At 41.5% G+C, this 17173-nt stretch overlaps 1 long non-coding RNA gene across 1 annotated transcript in view; it reads right to left on the bottom strand.

The window, feature by feature from the left end:
- Nucleotides 1-7837, bottom strand: part of LOC116097690 — an 11051-nt gene extending 3214 nt beyond the window's left edge. Inside the window, exons 1-2 of the long non-coding RNA XR_004121521.1 lie at nt 7769-7837; nt 4884-4963 (exon numbers count right to left, since the gene is read on the bottom strand). This is a non-coding gene — a long non-coding RNA (uncharacterized LOC116097690). The remainder of the gene's footprint in view (nt 1-4883; nt 4964-7768) is intronic.
- Between the last annotated feature and the right edge of the window lie 9336 nt (nt 7838-17173).

Below are 17173 nucleotides of genomic sequence, written 5' to 3'. Positions count from 1 at the left end.
CTGTCTTTCTCTCTCTCTCTCCTTTCTCTTCCTCCTCCTTTTCTCCTTCTCTTTCTTCTTCTCTTTTTTGGTACTGGGGACTGGACCTAGAGGCTCACACATACTAGACTAACTCTCTACTACTGAGTTATATTTCAGTTATTCTCCTATTTTTAAATATTGAGACAGTCTCAGTAAATTGCCCAGGCTGTGCTTGTACACAATGCATAGCCCAGGCAGGACTTGAGCTTAACTATCCTCTGGCTTCAGTATCTCAGTTGCTGAGGTTTGTGCTATCTGGCTTATCTAGGGGAAATCTTTCTTTAAGAACATCAAGAGGAAGAGCCAGCATGACCTTAGTGGTATCTAAGATGAAATTAGGAGTGCCAGTGTCCTAGAGCATCATCCCACTATCAACACAATTTAAGTCAGACGCAGGAGACCAGGTGACTAGAAAATCGTGAAAATGAAGAAGAAAATGTGGCCACTCATTCAACTGCAACAACACAAAGGTTGTGTATGGTTAGAGCTGTTATTTGAAAGTCCAAAAGAAGTTGCTGGCCAGGGAGAATTTGAAGTTTAGTAATCCCATAAGGGAAGTTGGAGAAGTGGCTCCCTTTGGAAGACAGCCAACCAGCTGCTGACAAAGGTATTAAACCTAATGACCAAGTCTGCAGTTAATACTAATAGGAAGCAAAGAGTTGGGTGGAGACCCTGAAGCCAAGAGCATGTGCCTTGGGGAATTTCATTTTCCTGTTTGAAAACCAAGATGCTCAAAGAGCTCCAGGAATAAATCCTTAAAATAAAACAAAATACTGAGTATACCTCAACTGCTTTTTAATTTCATGTTCTTTTATATTTTCCTGGGAATTTACACCAGAGCTTCATATACCTGAAGAGTCTACCTCTGAGCTACATCCCAGCACTCAGCCCTCACTTGAAGTGAAAGAGTAATAATTGGCTGGGCAGTGATGGCTCATACCTTTAATCTCAGCACGCAGGAGGCAGGCTGATCTCTGAGTTTGAGGCTAGCCTAGTTTACAAAGTTGAGTTCCAGGGTATCCAACCCTCCCCACCAGCTTTCCCAAAACTGATAATTGATTTGCTTTGCAGAAATAGTCTAAACACACTTTCTTTAAGTAGATATTTCTAGAGTCTAAATAGCCTTGCCAACCTCCTCTGGCTTTCCTAGAAGAGTTTATCAAACACCAAACACTAGACTTTGGTATATATTTCTATATTTGTGTTCCCATTAGACTGAGTGGGCTGGGGACAGTTTGTATTAGTTTTCCTGTGATTTCGGTTTTTTGAATCTGGTTGGCATTAAGAAAGTGTGTACCGAATGCACAAATCTCACCTGGTGCATCCAACATGTTTTTAGACTTATTATAATTGTTTTCTAAACTAACTTAAATTCCCCAGACACACTTATTATGAAGAGTTGAAAATTAGCAATTTGCTGAAATCCACACTGATTTTTCTGTTTGGGGGTTGCTGAAAAAAATGTGAACACCAAATTACAGCACAGACAACATCTAATTTCTTCTCTTTTCATTAAAGTGGGTTATTGTTCTCTTGATGAAAAATGAGGTTATCCTTAAACCTGGGTGAGGAATGTGTTACATAAGCCAGAGAGTTAGAGACTCGTGAGTTTTGTTGTTTGGCTTTGTTTTTGGATGCAGTAATGGAAAAGGTCCTCAGGGATATTTGTAAGGCTAGACAAACAGGAAGAGCCCTGCTGCGGAAGACTAGCCAGGGTGGCTCTCCAAAAGTGGCCTCTTCAGCACAGCTACCCCTGTTTAGCTGAGGGCATGTGTGAATGTCTGATAGGTCATGGCACTGGTAGTTCATGAGAAATAGTGATAACAATCATCTTTATTGACCTAACTTTGAGGATTCTCCCAAAGCTGGACATACTACAGTTTAGTCTCCAGATCTTTTAATTAACAAACATCCCTAAGTATGCTAGAGATTCTCCTGATTGAATACCCTTAAGACACACCACAGAAGTGTGATGTACTCCATTAGATAATTATTTAAATGAGGTGCTGCACACTTGGTTGAACAGACATCTTAATGAGCAAAACAGATATGTGCATATTTTGCATTTGAAATGCTCAGTAATACCAGTATTCAAGATTTATAAAGAGCGCTTTGTCTGAGAAGGTCAATGAAATTCCCACCTTGCTCATTTACATGCATCCACAAGTAGCTTCCTCATTTCCCTCTATTCACAGGCTCACAGGAGCTGCTTCAGCAGGAGTGTTGTACTCTGCTAAGGGAATAATTGCCACTGTAAGACGTGTAAAGTGATATTTTCTTGAGGTGCTACAAAGAGGTTGACTCTGAGTACAAGGACATAATCCAAGATGTTTTGTAGGGAACCACTTGTGCAGGATGTATTGTTAGCTATCCTGGGGCAAAGGTCTTTGGAAAAGAGATGGAGCCGGGGTCTCTGTTGAAGAAGCTGGAATTAGGACCCTGAGAGGACTCATATTGCTCTCTCTGAGGTTCACCCTTGTTGGATAGTTGTTTTGCTTGTTGTGTGCAATGGTGGCCTAATTTAAAGGTCTGACTTTCATAACACTACTAGAACTGATTACCTAGTTAACACATTGTTTAGCACTATACTGTGCATCCAAGTGTAGTACTTGGGCATACTATACTTGGCCCAAGTATAGTATGGAACTTGGGCATCCAAGGAAGTATAAAAGTGTGTTTTCATAGGAAGAACATTAATAATTTGCTAAGAGTCAGACAGTTGTTTGAGATGAAGTGATTTTCTAAGCAAGTTTATCTGTGCCTTGTGAAAATTAGCCAAAGACAAAAATAGATAGTTGGTAATTGACATAGGTTAAGTAGCTGAAGAGTTCCATTAGAAGGAGCCTGCTTATTGGATGTCTGCTTACTGGACTCTCCTCACCAGGGTCAGGTGAATGGTTTGCCTATTTGTTATTCAGAGTAGCCTTCTTTTGGATTTTGAGACCAATCCCCAAACCAGATTTCATGACATAAAGAAACAGAGAGGGATAGAGACAAACTTAAAGGTGTTAATAACAAGAGAGATAAGCTGGTTGATGGCACGGAAGGCAGCACAAGCCCTCAGTCAGAGGCTTTGGCCAAACATGGGAGCTGCTCCAACTGCATGCCTGTACCTTACCTGTGATGGTTACTGCCAGCTATTAGATTATAACTAAATGCTTCTGATATTTATTGACTGCTGTTCCAAACCATGTTACTATTTTTTTTAAGTGTTTTTAACTAATAAATGTTTATTTTTATTTTTTAAAAGGATTTTGTTCTTGCTTTTGAAAGAATTCACATTATTCTTCTCCCCATGTCCAACAGTCTCCACGATCTCCTGCAAACAGTGATCTAGGTTGAATTTTGTTCCAAACCATGTAACTATTTTAAGAGATGATTTCTTTTCTTTTTTTTTCTTTTTTTTCTTTTCTTTTTTTCTTTTTTTTTCGAGACAGGGTTCCTCTGTGTAGTCCTGGCTGTCCTGAAACTCACTCTGTAGACCAGGCTGGCCTCAGAAATCCACCTGTCTCTGCTTCCCAAGTGCTGGGATTAAAAGTGTGCGCCACCACTGCCTGGCGAGATTTTTATTTTATTTTTTTAACTTCTCTCCAAACTGTGCTACCAACTGGGGACCAAGTGTTTAAACACATGAGCCTGTGGGGGACAAATCACATCCAGACCATAACAGAAAGGGAAACAGCCCTTCATACTGCCTCAGTCAGGCTGTGAATACAAACAACAAAATTTATATAGTAGTGCAAAGGAGACCTGCATGTGCTTCAAGGAGTATCATTACTCTCTGGTTTACGTCAGTATCCTATGATAACTCATGCACCATTGACATCAGTTTGTGCGGTGGGTTATATGTGCATATGTGTGCACCCACAAGTGTAGAGGCCAAAGGACAACCCCAGTGTCATTCCTCAGGTCTATGTTTTTTTGTTTTCTTAAGCTCCCCAAGTAGCCTTGGTTATCTGACCAGCAAGCTCCAAGAACCTACCTGTCCCTGCCTGCTCAGTGCTGGAACTGCAAACATGATCTTGCCTGGCTTTTTCCATGAGAGTTCTGGGAATAGATTTAGGTTCTCATGCTTGCAAGGCAAGCCAACTTCCCAGCCTACCATTGTGTTTGGGCGTGGGAATCCTGTGTCATTCTTCTTGTAGCTTATGTCAGAGACTCTGTTCTACCATTGGTCTCTTCCAGGAGGCTCACTTCTTTGTTCCACCCCTACCCAGGGAGGTAGGAGAAGCACTAGTTGCTAAATTCATCATACCAGTGCTGAACCTACCTGTGCTGCTTCAAGCCTTGGCGATCCTGGCTACAAACAGCAGTCTTGGGTAGCCCTTGGATGGATGGCGTTTGAACCTGAGTGTGGCTCTCTACATAGCAGTGGTAAATGTGTGCAAACCAGGGACTGAGGCTGGGGACCTGTGGCAGCTGAGGACAGGCCAACTCACAGTCCATGGCGTTTATGGTGAGACAACCAATGTTTCCAACACAGAGCTTTGCATTGCTGGAGGAAAGGGAAGGGGTTTGACTCAGAGAATCTAAACAGGAATATTTCAGGTAACGAGACACCTACAGTTTAAAAATTCACAAGTCTCAGTTAAGTCGAATTTCAAACACATTTCTTCTGTGATTTGCTAATGAGGACAGTTTGACATTCTCCCAGGTGAAATAATTTCAGTTAGAAACCATGTGACATTATAATCAATTTAAGAAGCTCTCTACCTACTTCAAGTTTGTCAAAGTGTTTTAGATTTAAAGCTATAATTAGCTAGCCCTTCTAAATTCACTCTGAGATAGAGAGCTGAATTAACCAAGTAAGCGTTATAACTATGAGAACAAAGAACAAATAATTTTCCAAAGGATTCAGTCACCTGGTGCTGTTTCCTTGGTGTGTTCATCTTGTGAAAATTTACCAGCGAAGTGCTCGGACGTGCTCACCGTTCGTTGCACACTACAAAGCAAAAGGAAGTTAAGGTAGAAATTATTCATTTACTTATTCTTTGAGATACGATCTCATAGTGTCCAGTCTGGCCTCAAACTCACTGTGGAACCAAGACTTTTGATATTATACTTGTTTTATTGTACTGTGAATTAAAACCAGATGGCCCTGAAATGTCTTTTTACTCTGTAGCCCAGACCTGTTCTAGAACTCACTGTGAATGAAGCCCAAGGTGGCCTTGCACTTCTCTGTCATCCCAAGCTCTGAATTTACAAGATACTTGGTATGTATGCCATGCCCAGAAAAATTTAAATTTAAATATTCTAAGAAGGCTGATATAAAGAAATCTAAAACCTTTTATTGGATGAGTTCTTTCGAAACTGCTAAGGAAAGGTATTGTGCTTAAGCTTAAAGGCTCCAACATGCTGAGCCAGCCACTTATGGTGCTAAAACCAACCCATTTCTTCCTAGATTTAAATAGAGTTTGGAAAGAATAGGATTGTGTGCTCATGTGTATAGATGAGAATTAGAGAGGAAAGAATTCAAATAGTTGGATTTTTGCATAGCCTGATTGTCAGTGGTTGGCTTCCACAGTTGGCTACTTAGTTCTTCACTGCAAATTGTATCAAATGCATCTGAGATGGAGGCCTCCCAGCCTAGCTTTGACAGTTTACTGATGGAAAACAGATCTCTATGGAGATGTCACTACACAGCCTCCCCCTCACCCCAGGATATCAGTGCCTTAGCTTAGAAGGAATAGGGTGGTGTGGCTCAGTGGTAGAGCACCTATCTATCATGTGCAAGGCCCTAGCACCTGCCCCAGCACCTGCCACCAATTTCTAGAGCCACATTCCAGATGTGTAGCTATCAGCAGGAGGCTTTGGATGAACAAGAGACCATTTCTGACTCAGTTTCCCTGAAGCTTGAATAGAGGCAGAACAAAAATGTTCATGTGGTAGGATTTATAGAGAACAAAGGGGAAAGCTACAGTAAAGCTTCTGATGTGTTGCAGTGCAACTGGGTGTGTCGATTCCTGGACCACATACATCAGGAGTATCTATTCCCAGACCACATACACCAGGGCCATCTATTCCCAGACCACATACACCAGGGCCATCTATTCCTGGGCCACATACACCAGGGCTATCTATTCCTAGACCACATACACCAGGGCCATCTATTCCTGGGCCACATACACCAGGGCCATCTATTCCCAGACCACATACACCAGGGCCATCTATTCCCAGACCACATACACCAGGGCCATCTATTCCCAGACCACATACACCAGGGCTATCTATTCCCAGACCACATACACCAGGGTCATCTATTCCTGGACCACATACATCAGGAGTATCTATTCCCAGACCACATACACCAGGGCCATCTATTCCCAGACCACATACACCAGGGCCATCTATTCCTGGGCCACATACACCAGGGCTATCTATTCCTAGACCACATACACCAGGAATATGAATTCCTGGACCACATATAGCAAGAGTATCAATTCCCAGACCATGTACACTAGAAATATTGATTCCTGGACCTCATACATTAATATTTGCTATTTTATCTGAGATTAGATTAGACCCAGAATTCTCACTGGACAAGAAGTAGAAGAACATTATAAAAAAAGTTATATATCCACATTAGTGTGTATCTATATAGTAATTTTCTTTTTCAGTACTGGGGATTGAACCCTGGGCTTCTCAAAAGCTAGGTAACATTTCTGTAGTCAGCAATTCTCAAGCTATGGGTCTTAACTCCTTTGGCAAACTTCTGTCTCTAAAAATATTTACATGATGACTCATAACAGTGGCAAAGTTACTGTTATGAGGTAGAACAAAAGTAATTTATGGTTGGGGGTCACCACAATATGAGGAACTGTATTAAAGGGTCACAACATTAGGAAGGGTGAGAGCCTCTCAGTGTTCTAGGCAAAAAATGGCCTGGCCCATTCCTAAAATACACTGATTTCTCTCTCTCTCTCTCTCTCTCTCTCTCTCTCTCTCTCTCTCTCTCTCTCTCTCTCTCTCTCTCTCTCTCTCTCTCTCTCTCTCTCTCTCTCTCTCTCTCTTTCTCTCTCTCTCTTTCCTTCCTTCCTCCTTTCTTCCTCTCTCTTTCTGTTTTCTTTTCTTTCTTTCTCTTTCTTTTTCTCTTCTGTCTCTCTCTCTCTAACTCTCTATCTCTCTGTGTCTCTGTCTCTGTGTCTCTCTGTTTCTCTCTGTTTCTCTCTCTCTCTCTTTCTCTGTCTCTCTCTCTCTCTCTCACACACACACACACACACACACACACTGGCACTGGGCCTTTTAAAACGGGAGTCTATATCCTTGTTCCTTTTTGTTTTCCCAGCTTCACTTAGTCTGAACTCTGGCTTCTACCTGTGCCGCTGCACAAAGGCTGGGATCCCCAGAACTCTCACAGTTTTCATTTTGCTCACCGACCTAACTTTTTTTGTCTATTTTCCAGAGTCCCTTAGATACTGAGGAGCCATCATGTCTCCTCATAACCCAAGACTTCTACACTCCGGTAGCACCCAAGTGTGTCTTTCTACCCTGCTTTTTAGCAGAATTCTACTTTTCTGTATTGGTTGTCCAAGGGATATTTCCATCCATGAAATGCATCCCACCCAAGCTGTGCCCACTCGTGCTTCTTGCGCCCCCTTTTCTCCTCTCCTCCATGACCCTCTTCTTCAGAGGTCCAAGCTACACGATGTCTGCCGGGCCTTGGCTTTCACTCACTGTCTTCATCCAGTTCCCTAGCTCCTCTGGCCTACCCCTTTCTCATGAGTCTTACATATTCTTTGGTCCTTACATGTAGGGGTTCCACTGCACTTCTTATCCCTGCCAGGTAGCCCTGACTGGAGTCACTTGGAGAGAAAGTGGCAAACTAGGTTCAGTCCTGCTTCTGTTAATGCAAACCCAGAGGGAGTTCCCTTTATTATGCTAACAATGGCGTCCCTCCCATCCCAGAATGAAGCCTCACAGTTTCCAGGAAGCTTTGGGATGGCCACTGGCCTCTCTTTTCCAAACCTCATTGTTCTGTAGCATAATCTTCCATCTAGGAAAATGCAGCCAAGACTGTCAGCGATGTCTTTCCTTTCCCTGATCAACTTCTGTCCACTGTTCAACACGATGTGAGCTGTCACCTCCTCTGGGAAGATTTCTGTCACCCGCTTATGCTGTCCCAGCTGGCTTAGGGGCTTGGCACAGTCAGCCGAGTCCTGCAGTCTCTCTCCTGTGTTTATTAGTCTGACTTTCTCACAGGAGGCAGACTGTGCTCTTTCACCTGTCTTCTTGGACCATGAACACTGTAACCACACAGACCTGTCCCTTCACATACACCACCTGAGTGAGCTGAGCTGTGACTTGAGTAAAACAAGTCCTTGGGAAACTTTGGCTGAGCTGTGGAGGAGTTGGGAGGTTTGAGTATGTGAACTGGGTGGTTTATCAACTCTGCTGCAGTCTAGAAGTAGCTCAAAAGTAATTTAAATAAAAAAATGAGAAACTCATTTTTCTCCCCTAATCCTCCCACATTATCATTTCCCTGCTACCTGGGAGACTAAAAACCATATAAGTTTCTGTTGCTTGCATGACCGTGTCAAAAGATCTGAAACATGTCAGGTTGTGAGCAGCCTCTCGAGGCTACCACCCACAGCCTCAGACTCCTCCCAACCTGCCTTTTCTTAATTCATCTCAAACTTATGACATATGCCTGGGAGCTTTTTCATCTCTGGAACAATTCATTTCCTTCATCTCATTCCAGCCTCCTGCTCCTCCATTAAACCTCTGTGGATAGAACACAGTTATTGATTTGAAAGATTCTTTCTGAAGTACCTAGAAGAAAGGCATAGAATGAGATTTTAGTATCACACTTAAAGGAAACAACAGATAATTTGAATCTCTCTTTGTAAGTGCATCAAAGTGAAATGTGGAATTCAAATCCCAACTGTAAAATAGAAGAAAAGTGTCCATTAGCATGAAATGACAGCCAAACAAGGGTCCGACAACTACACAGCAAAGATGTCTCTTCCTTTGAAGCAACATCAGTAGAGGCCAATCGTGATGCGTTTGAACCTGTCTGTTTCCCTTTAGAAGGACTAACATAAACCAGAAGATAAAAACTCAAAGCTGAATGATGAAGTTTAATCTTATCTTTAGTAATCACCTTCTCCATTGCTATTGTACAGGAAACTCTCCATCCACTTAATTTATAAGTAAAAGAGTATCTACTCCATGATTATGTGAGGCTGGAAAATCATTGAGTTAAAAATGGTACAGGATGGGGGAGCATGTGATGGGGAGGGGATTTTGTGCCTTTTGTGGCAGTCTGTTTCTGAAGCAGCTACTAATAAAGACTCCCTTTGCCTAGATGAGAGAACATCTCTTGCAGGTGCGATTTAATCTGTCTTCCCCCATTCTAAACATTTTACTAATAAAATGGAATCAAGGATAATTACTTGAGTGGCTTCACTTTCATAGCTAATAACCAAGGTAAAATTTTTTCCTTACAAATCTTTTAAACCAGTAAACACAGGCATTAACTCCTCAGCTGTGACCAAGCTCTTAGCTCTATGCTGCTATTGCTACTGAGACCACTGAAGAGAGAATAAAACTGGAACTGCCAAGTCATAGCCGAATCCCTCAGGGATCCTGGCTTCCTTGTCCGTTCCTAGCTCCCCTCTACTCTCCCTCCTCTCTAGAAAGTGGTCTCCAGCCTGTGCTTTCCTCTGACACCCTCTTACCCTACAGCCCTTGGCACTGATGTCTTAACTGCACCCATTTATGGGGCTTTTGCATGCTGGGCTCACCAGTGAGTTGGATTTCCAGGGAAATGAAAATAACTCTCTAGGAGACTGAGTTTCTGGGATTAGGTAGTGATGGAGCTGACTCACTGTTATTGGCTGCAGAGGACCTTTTCTTTGGAATATTCTATTTACCAGGAGTTTTAACCTTATAATTCTGCACTGTGTTGATCTGTACAAGGTCTTTTTTCTGAAAGGGAGATCAATTGAGTCATTTATTGGGGTGAAAACTACAGCAGTACACATTAATAGGAACTATGGAGAAAACTACTTTCAGGAAGCCTAGTGAAGGATTCATTTTATGGGCATCAAAAAAACCGCAGAATCCAGGAGAGTCAACACATTACTGAAGGGAAAGAAAGAAGCTGGAAGATTGTCATTACTTTAAAATTTACTGTAGGGCAAAACTATGGAGACACATACCAAAAAAAGTGGTTATTAGTGACTAGAGAGTGGAAAGTAAGTAGGTGACACACAGGATTTTCAGGGAGGTGAAATTGCTTTTTATGATTGTTTACTTGATGGGATTCAATATCATCTAGGGGACACGTCTCTGGGCACACTTGTGAGGGACTGTTTATATTTTGTGAAGATTATCAAGAATTAGGTCATGAGATAGACTCACCTTAACTGTGGAGGCTACCATTCTACCAGCTGGGGGCCAGTCTGAATTAAAGCAAGGCAGTGTGATAAGCCTGAGCACTTGTCATTCTCAGCCTCCTGGCCATGTTGGGTGAGGAACAGACAAAAGGGACAAGGACCCCCAAGTTTGTCTTTAGGGTCCTGGTGTGAGGTTTAGGTTTAAATAGAGGCCAAGAGGTATGTATGACCAGGAAGCCATGGTCAAGGTCTCATCTGTCATTGACAATCTAGCTACAGACTCTCTTCCACAGTCTGACACGTTAGAACTGTATGAAACCTCTTGGGAGACAAGCTCCTCTTCTGGCTGGCAGCAGCCTTTAGTCAAAGCCCTTTTCTTTCTTTCAGCATAAGACTCCTTAGGCTATTCTAATTCCTTGAAGATCATTGTGTCAATAATCTGGTGGTAGATGTGAGGGATGAAGTAGAAATCTCTGGTTTTGTTGGAGACTCAGTTGTGTTTGTGATTTTTTTTTCTGGAAACTGTCTTATGAAACAATATTTTGCTGAGAACAGACATATGTGTTTTTCTGGAAGCTTCCTGGAAAAAGCTCATGTTATATTTTGCTAGAGTGGACACTTGGAAGGATGTGATGTTTGGGAAGGGTATAAGCCAACAGATGTGGGCGACACTCTGGCATTGGTTCATCTTGCTGGCCTTTATTGGGCTTTGCGTTGCTTGTCTTCCCTGATAATGTTCTGGCATTGGTCCACCTTGTTTTTGTCTCTGATCTTTGCTTCCGTAACTTTGTAGAGAGAAATGCACCAAAAAACTCCTGGTGGTGTTCCAGCTGCTTCTTGCTGCTTCAGCAGACTTGTGCCAATTGGCAGAGCCTTGTGCTTTTTTCTGGATTGAGGCACTGCTGCTGATTCAAGTGGAGTGTACTGCTGACAATGAAGATTGGAATCTCTCCAAAGAACTACTACTAAACAGATCCAAGCCCCCCTTTTCCTATTAGCCATCTTCCTCCCCTATCTTCAATTGTGGGCTATAAGGAAGGTTGAAGTGCTTAAGAACTCCTTCATTGCTGGTGGGACTGCAAGCTGGTACTTGTACTCTGGAAATCAGTTTGGTGGTTCCTCCAGAAATTGGACATAGTACTACCAGAGGACCCAGCTATACCACTCCTGGGCATATACCCAGAAGATGCTCCAACATGTAATAAGGACACATGCTCCACTATGTTCATAGCAGCCTTATTTATAATAGCCAGAACCTGGAAACAACCCAGATGTCCCTCAACAGAGGAATGGATACAGAAAATGAGGTACATCTACACAATGGAGTACTACTCAGCTATTAAAAACAATGACTTCATAAAATTCTTAGGGAAATGGACGAATCTGGAGAATATCATCCTGAATGAGGTAACCCAATCACAAAAGAACACACATGGCATACACTCTCTGATAAGTAGATATTAGCCCAGAAGCTCAGAATACCCAAAATACAATCCACAAATCACAAGAAACTCAAGAAGAAGGAAGATCAAAGTGTGGATGCTTCATTCCTTCTTAGAAGGAGGAACAAAATACCCATTTAAGGAGTTTCATAGACAAACTATGGAGCAGAGACTGAAAGAAGGACAATCAGAGACTGCTCCACCTTGGAATCCTTTCCATATTCAATCATCAAACCCAGATACTATTGTGGATGTCAGCAAGTGCTGGCTGACAGGAGCCTGATATAGCTATCTCCTGAGAGACTCTGACAGTGCCCGACTAATACAGAAGTAGAGACTCACAGCCATCCATTGGACTGAGTACAGGGTCCCCAATGAAGGAACTAGAGAAAGGAACTGAAAGGTTTGCAGCCCCTTAGGACGGACAACAATATGAACTAACTAGTACCCTCAGAGCTCCCAGGGACTAAACCACCAACCAAAGAGTACACATGGTGGGACTCATGGCTCTAGCAGCATATGTATAGAAGAGGATGGCCTAGTCGGTAATCAATGGGAGGAGAGGTCCTTGGCCCTGTGAAGGTTCTATGCCCCAGTGTAGGGGAATGCCAGGGCCAGGAAGTGGGAGAGGGTGGGTTGGTGATCAGGGGGGGAGGGGGGAGGAATCAGGTTTTGTTTTTTGTTTTTGAAATTTTTTCAGAGGGGTAACCAGGAAAGGAGATATCATTTGAATTGTAAATAAAGAAAATATCTAATAAAAAAGAACTAAAAAAAGAACCCTTACTAAAGTAGGTTTTGGAAAATAAAAGCCTAGAGAGGGACACATGTGTTTGTCTTGAGAACATCTTCCTTCCTTCCAGGGCAGTTACAAGTTGAGTAAACAGTGCCTATGTGACTCTGTATAACCAAGCACCAGGGCAAGTATGTTTGGTATTGTTAAGCTAGGAAGAGATCAAACAAACCAGGATGGAGTAGGTTGAGGATCAAATATGTCCTCTAAATGTTAATGCTGGGGCAGGAAAGGCATGGCCTTGTGTTTCCTCTCCTGGTATATTCTTCTTCCTGGAGTGTTGTCCTGAACCTTCGTCACTCAGTGCTTGGTGACTAGAAGTTTGTGGGTGGACTCGGGTCCCACTAGTGGATCCTGACAGTCAGAGAGTGGAAGAGGTCAGTAAATCCTCTCTAGACACAACACATATTTCTGCACTGCATTCATGTCAGATCTGAGCTTCCTGAGACATTATTTTATATTTCCATTCGTAACACTGCTCGGGGAAGCATACTGTTAGGTTATATTGTACCATCTTCAAGTGTAGTATATTTTCAAGTGAAGATATGCAAATGGCCATACAAATACATGAAAAATTATTCAACATTTTTAGCCTTCAGGAAAATGCAAATTAAAAATGCAAAATGACATTGAGATTTCATCTCACCCCAGTTAGAATGTTTATTATCAAGAAAATAACAAATGCTGGTGAAGATGGTGTGGGGAAAGGAGGGGAGAGAGAGTGGGAGGGGAGAAGAAAATTTTTACACTGCTGGTGGGAATGTAAATTAGTGTGGCCATTATGGCACTGTGTGGACAGTCCCCACAAAGGTAAAGATAGAACTGCTGTGCATTTCATTTCTGAGATTTGTCTCAGAGAGAGAGGGAAAGATGAAGAGGAAGAAATCGAAGTCAGCTCAGTATGGTTGCACACTGATGTTTATTGCTACTCTAGTATAAACAGACACAATAGCCAAGATGTGGAATCAATAGATAAAGAAAACCATGAATGGAGATCCCAAGGCTCAGAGAAAGTAAATAATTGACCAGGAGTTTTATATAAATGGAGTTTATGTAGCCATAAAGAATGAGAGTGTGCCACTTGAGAATGACAGGAAGATCTAGAGGCCATCATATTAAGGCATCTTACTTTATCTAAGCCAGACTTAAAAGGATGGCCATCTCACATTTCTACCATGTATGTAATCTGGTGGTGGGGAGAGGATATGAGAATAAAAGGGAAACTATCAAAAATGTGGCGGGAAAAGGAGAGGATGAGAGAGTAACAGAGGGGTGAGGCTGATCAGTGCATACTTTGTGAGTGGTAGACATGACATAAAACTCCCTACTTTACACAACTAATAAAAACAATTAATACAAAACAATTAGAATATATTTGGCTTTTACTATATTACATTAATTTTTATATTAATTTATATTATGTAACCATAGTATGCCTATATTATATTTATTATATTATAATATCTATTATATGCTATAACATAAATTCATATATATGAGCATATATACACACATACACACAAACACACACACACATACACACACACATATACACACACACATATATATATACATATATACATATGTATATATATATATATATATCTCAAAAGGAGAGAGAGCTACTTGTTCTTTAGTGTTTGTTTTGAGAGGGAGGAGCAGGCTTGAGCAGAAAGGCCATGAGTCAGTGGAGGTGGAGGAGAGAGAGGCCAGCAGGAAACATTGGGAAGGTTGGAGCCTTCAGAGCATGATAGCCCCAAATATGACACCTTGCGACTGAGAAAGCTGTGTATGCAAGGTAACCCTACTTTCTCCTGCCTTTCTTGAAACATGGCCATAAGGGAATTTTCGTATTCTCCTTACCTGAAGTAGACCACTGGACCCTTATTTCAGAGAAGCTCTATTTACACACAGAAGCCGCTAAGACGCTGAGCAAACTGGCCTAGCTGAGACCCCCAGTCATTCACCATTAGGCCATTTTCCCTTTCTGGCCAGTCATACTCTGTGACTATCAGTCATTAAACCCAAGAACAGCAATTCACAATTTCCCTTAGGGTCTTGAGGCTTCATTTCTGAGGCCTTGGTGCCATGGGGAACATCACTTAAATTTTCATGCACATCTCTTGTAAATCTTTCTTGTGCTAGGGATATAGCTGTGACTTGTCATGGGTGAAGAAGAGATATGCTTTTTCTTCCCTGCAGGCAGTATTCACAGTCAGGCAGGTGGCTAAGTATGGAGAGAGGAGGGAGGGAAGGAGGAAGAGAGAGAGAGAGAGAGAGAGAGAGAGAGAGACAGAGACAGAGACAGAGACAGAGAGAGAGACAGAGAGAGAGACAGAGAGAGAGACGGAGAGAGAGACAGAGAGAGAGACGGAGAGAGAGACAGAGAGAGAGAAAGACAGAGAGAGACAGAGAGATACAGATACACACACATAGAGACAGAGACAGAGACACAGAGAGAGACAGAGACAGAGACACAGAGAGAGACAGAGAGAGACAGACACACACACACAGAGAAACAGAGACAGAGATAGAGAGACAGAGAGGGACAGAGACAGAGACACACAGAGAGACAGAGACAAAGAGGGAGACACAGAGAGAGACAGACAGACAGACAGACACACACACACACAGAGGGAGAGAGAGAGGATTGGGAGTTGGTTTATAGATATCTTTTTGGGTCAGAATGTACTAGCAATCTGTATTGAATGTAAGACACAGGCAAACCCTTTGACAAATGCTTGTCATCTCTCTACTCGAACCTCCCCTTGAGATGCTGTAAAGTGGTATTATTTTCCCTGTTTTATGAATGGGGATCCCCAAGTGCTGGGATTCTTGTGAGAATTGAGTCCACAAACACATAGGATCTAACCTTTGAGGATATTTTTGCATTTCTATTCAAAATGCTCTTTGGGAGAACACTCCTTTAGATAATATTGCATTATGTTTAAATTATTGTGTTTTCATATGAACTAACTAGTACCCTCAGAGCTCCCAGAGACTAAACCACCAACCAAAGACTATACATGGTGGGACTGAATGTTCTGGCAGCATGTGTATAGTAGAGGATTGCAAAGGCGATCATCAATGGGAGGAGAGGCCCTTGGTCCTATGAAGGTTCTGTGCCCCAGTGTAGGGGAATGCCAGGGCCAATAAGTGGGAGAGGGTGGAGTGGCAAGCATGGGGAGGGGGGAGGCAACAGGGGTTTGTTTTTGTTGTTGTTTTTTGTTTTTGTTTTTTGTTTTGAAGGGGAAACTGGGAAAGGAGAAATCATATGACATGTAAATAAAGAAAATAGCTAATAAAAAAGTTATTGTGTTTTCAAATGGAGAAATTCACAGGCCATACAAATTCAAATGACTGTCGGATCCTTGGCTCAGGAAAGTTTGCTACTTCCTGACAACAATGTCTGTGCCCTTGGCCACTCTGCCATAGATGTGGGCAGGGGCTGGAAGGAGACAGAGTCGGGACTGTCAGCATTTCTGCTTGTGAATTTCCAGAGGACAAAATTTAGAATTGTGTGTTTCTTGAACATTTTAAAGTTGATTATCTAAAGCTTTCAACTTAAATATGTATAGCTGCAAAGGATTCAGTCTCTACTTTTGCTTTACTAAAATACTTAGATAGTTTTATATATCTATCTATATTTATTTATTGTATATTACATTTATATTTTTATATATTCTATATATAATATATTGTGTAACCTATATAATATACTGTAAATATAGATATATTTATACTTATTATATATTTATTCATATTTTATATATAATTTTAATGTATTTATCAGAGTCTTCTTTAAATATAATAAGGAAATTTTTATTCATTTCCTTGTCCCTTAAACTCTTTGAAATCATATTTCAATTCTATTTACCAGTAAAATTTTTTATCATATATTTTCTGTGCTTGAAAGCTTGAATATATTTCTGGAACAAAAAAATATACAGTTAAAAATTGAAACTGGCTTTTAATTTCCTTTGGCTATAGGATCCTAAGTGTTTAAAGATCTTCTGGGTTGACTTTTCATCACAATTCATTTGGGTCTTGGTGTCTTTAGATTGTTAATGTTAATTTCTAAATATCAACCAAACTTCTATTATAAGTACAACTGCCATGATTTAGATGTGCTCTTAAAAAGTTGCTCTAAGTGTTCATGGCATAATTATTGTTAGTGAAAGGAGAGGGAGTTCGGCTCCCATTCTTATCATCTATTTTTTATAGATGTGAATGTAGAAGAACTTTATCCACTAATATGAGCTGATAGGAAAGGGAAGAGCTCGGCTATAGGAAATGTATGCACTCCTCAAGTCACAGACAGACACCAATGGTAGTGACCCTCCAAGATTATGTTGCCTGATAACATTCTAGCTGTTCTTCCTTCACTTTTGTAAGTGACTGTGTGGTAGGAGAGGAGCATGAAGAAAGGCCACCATGATCAACTGCTGTTAGACGAAGACTGGAAACCCTTCAGCTCTCTAGTTCACTTCTCTTCTCTGGACTGCTTTTATCTTCCTTCCTGTTATTTTTGTAGTTAGAGCTGTCATTCCATTCATGTGTCTATCTTCTTTTAATTTTGTTGG

Source organism: Mastomys coucha, unplaced genomic scaffold (genome assembly GCF_008632895.1).
Source record: "Mastomys coucha isolate ucsf_1 unplaced genomic scaffold, UCSF_Mcou_1 pScaffold2, whole genome shotgun sequence".
Taxonomy (NCBI): Eukaryota; Metazoa; Chordata; class Mammalia; order Rodentia; family Muridae; genus Mastomys; species Mastomys coucha.
The sequence above is the reverse complement of the archived record's forward strand: the minus strand, read 5'-3'. Positions and strand labels throughout refer to the sequence as shown.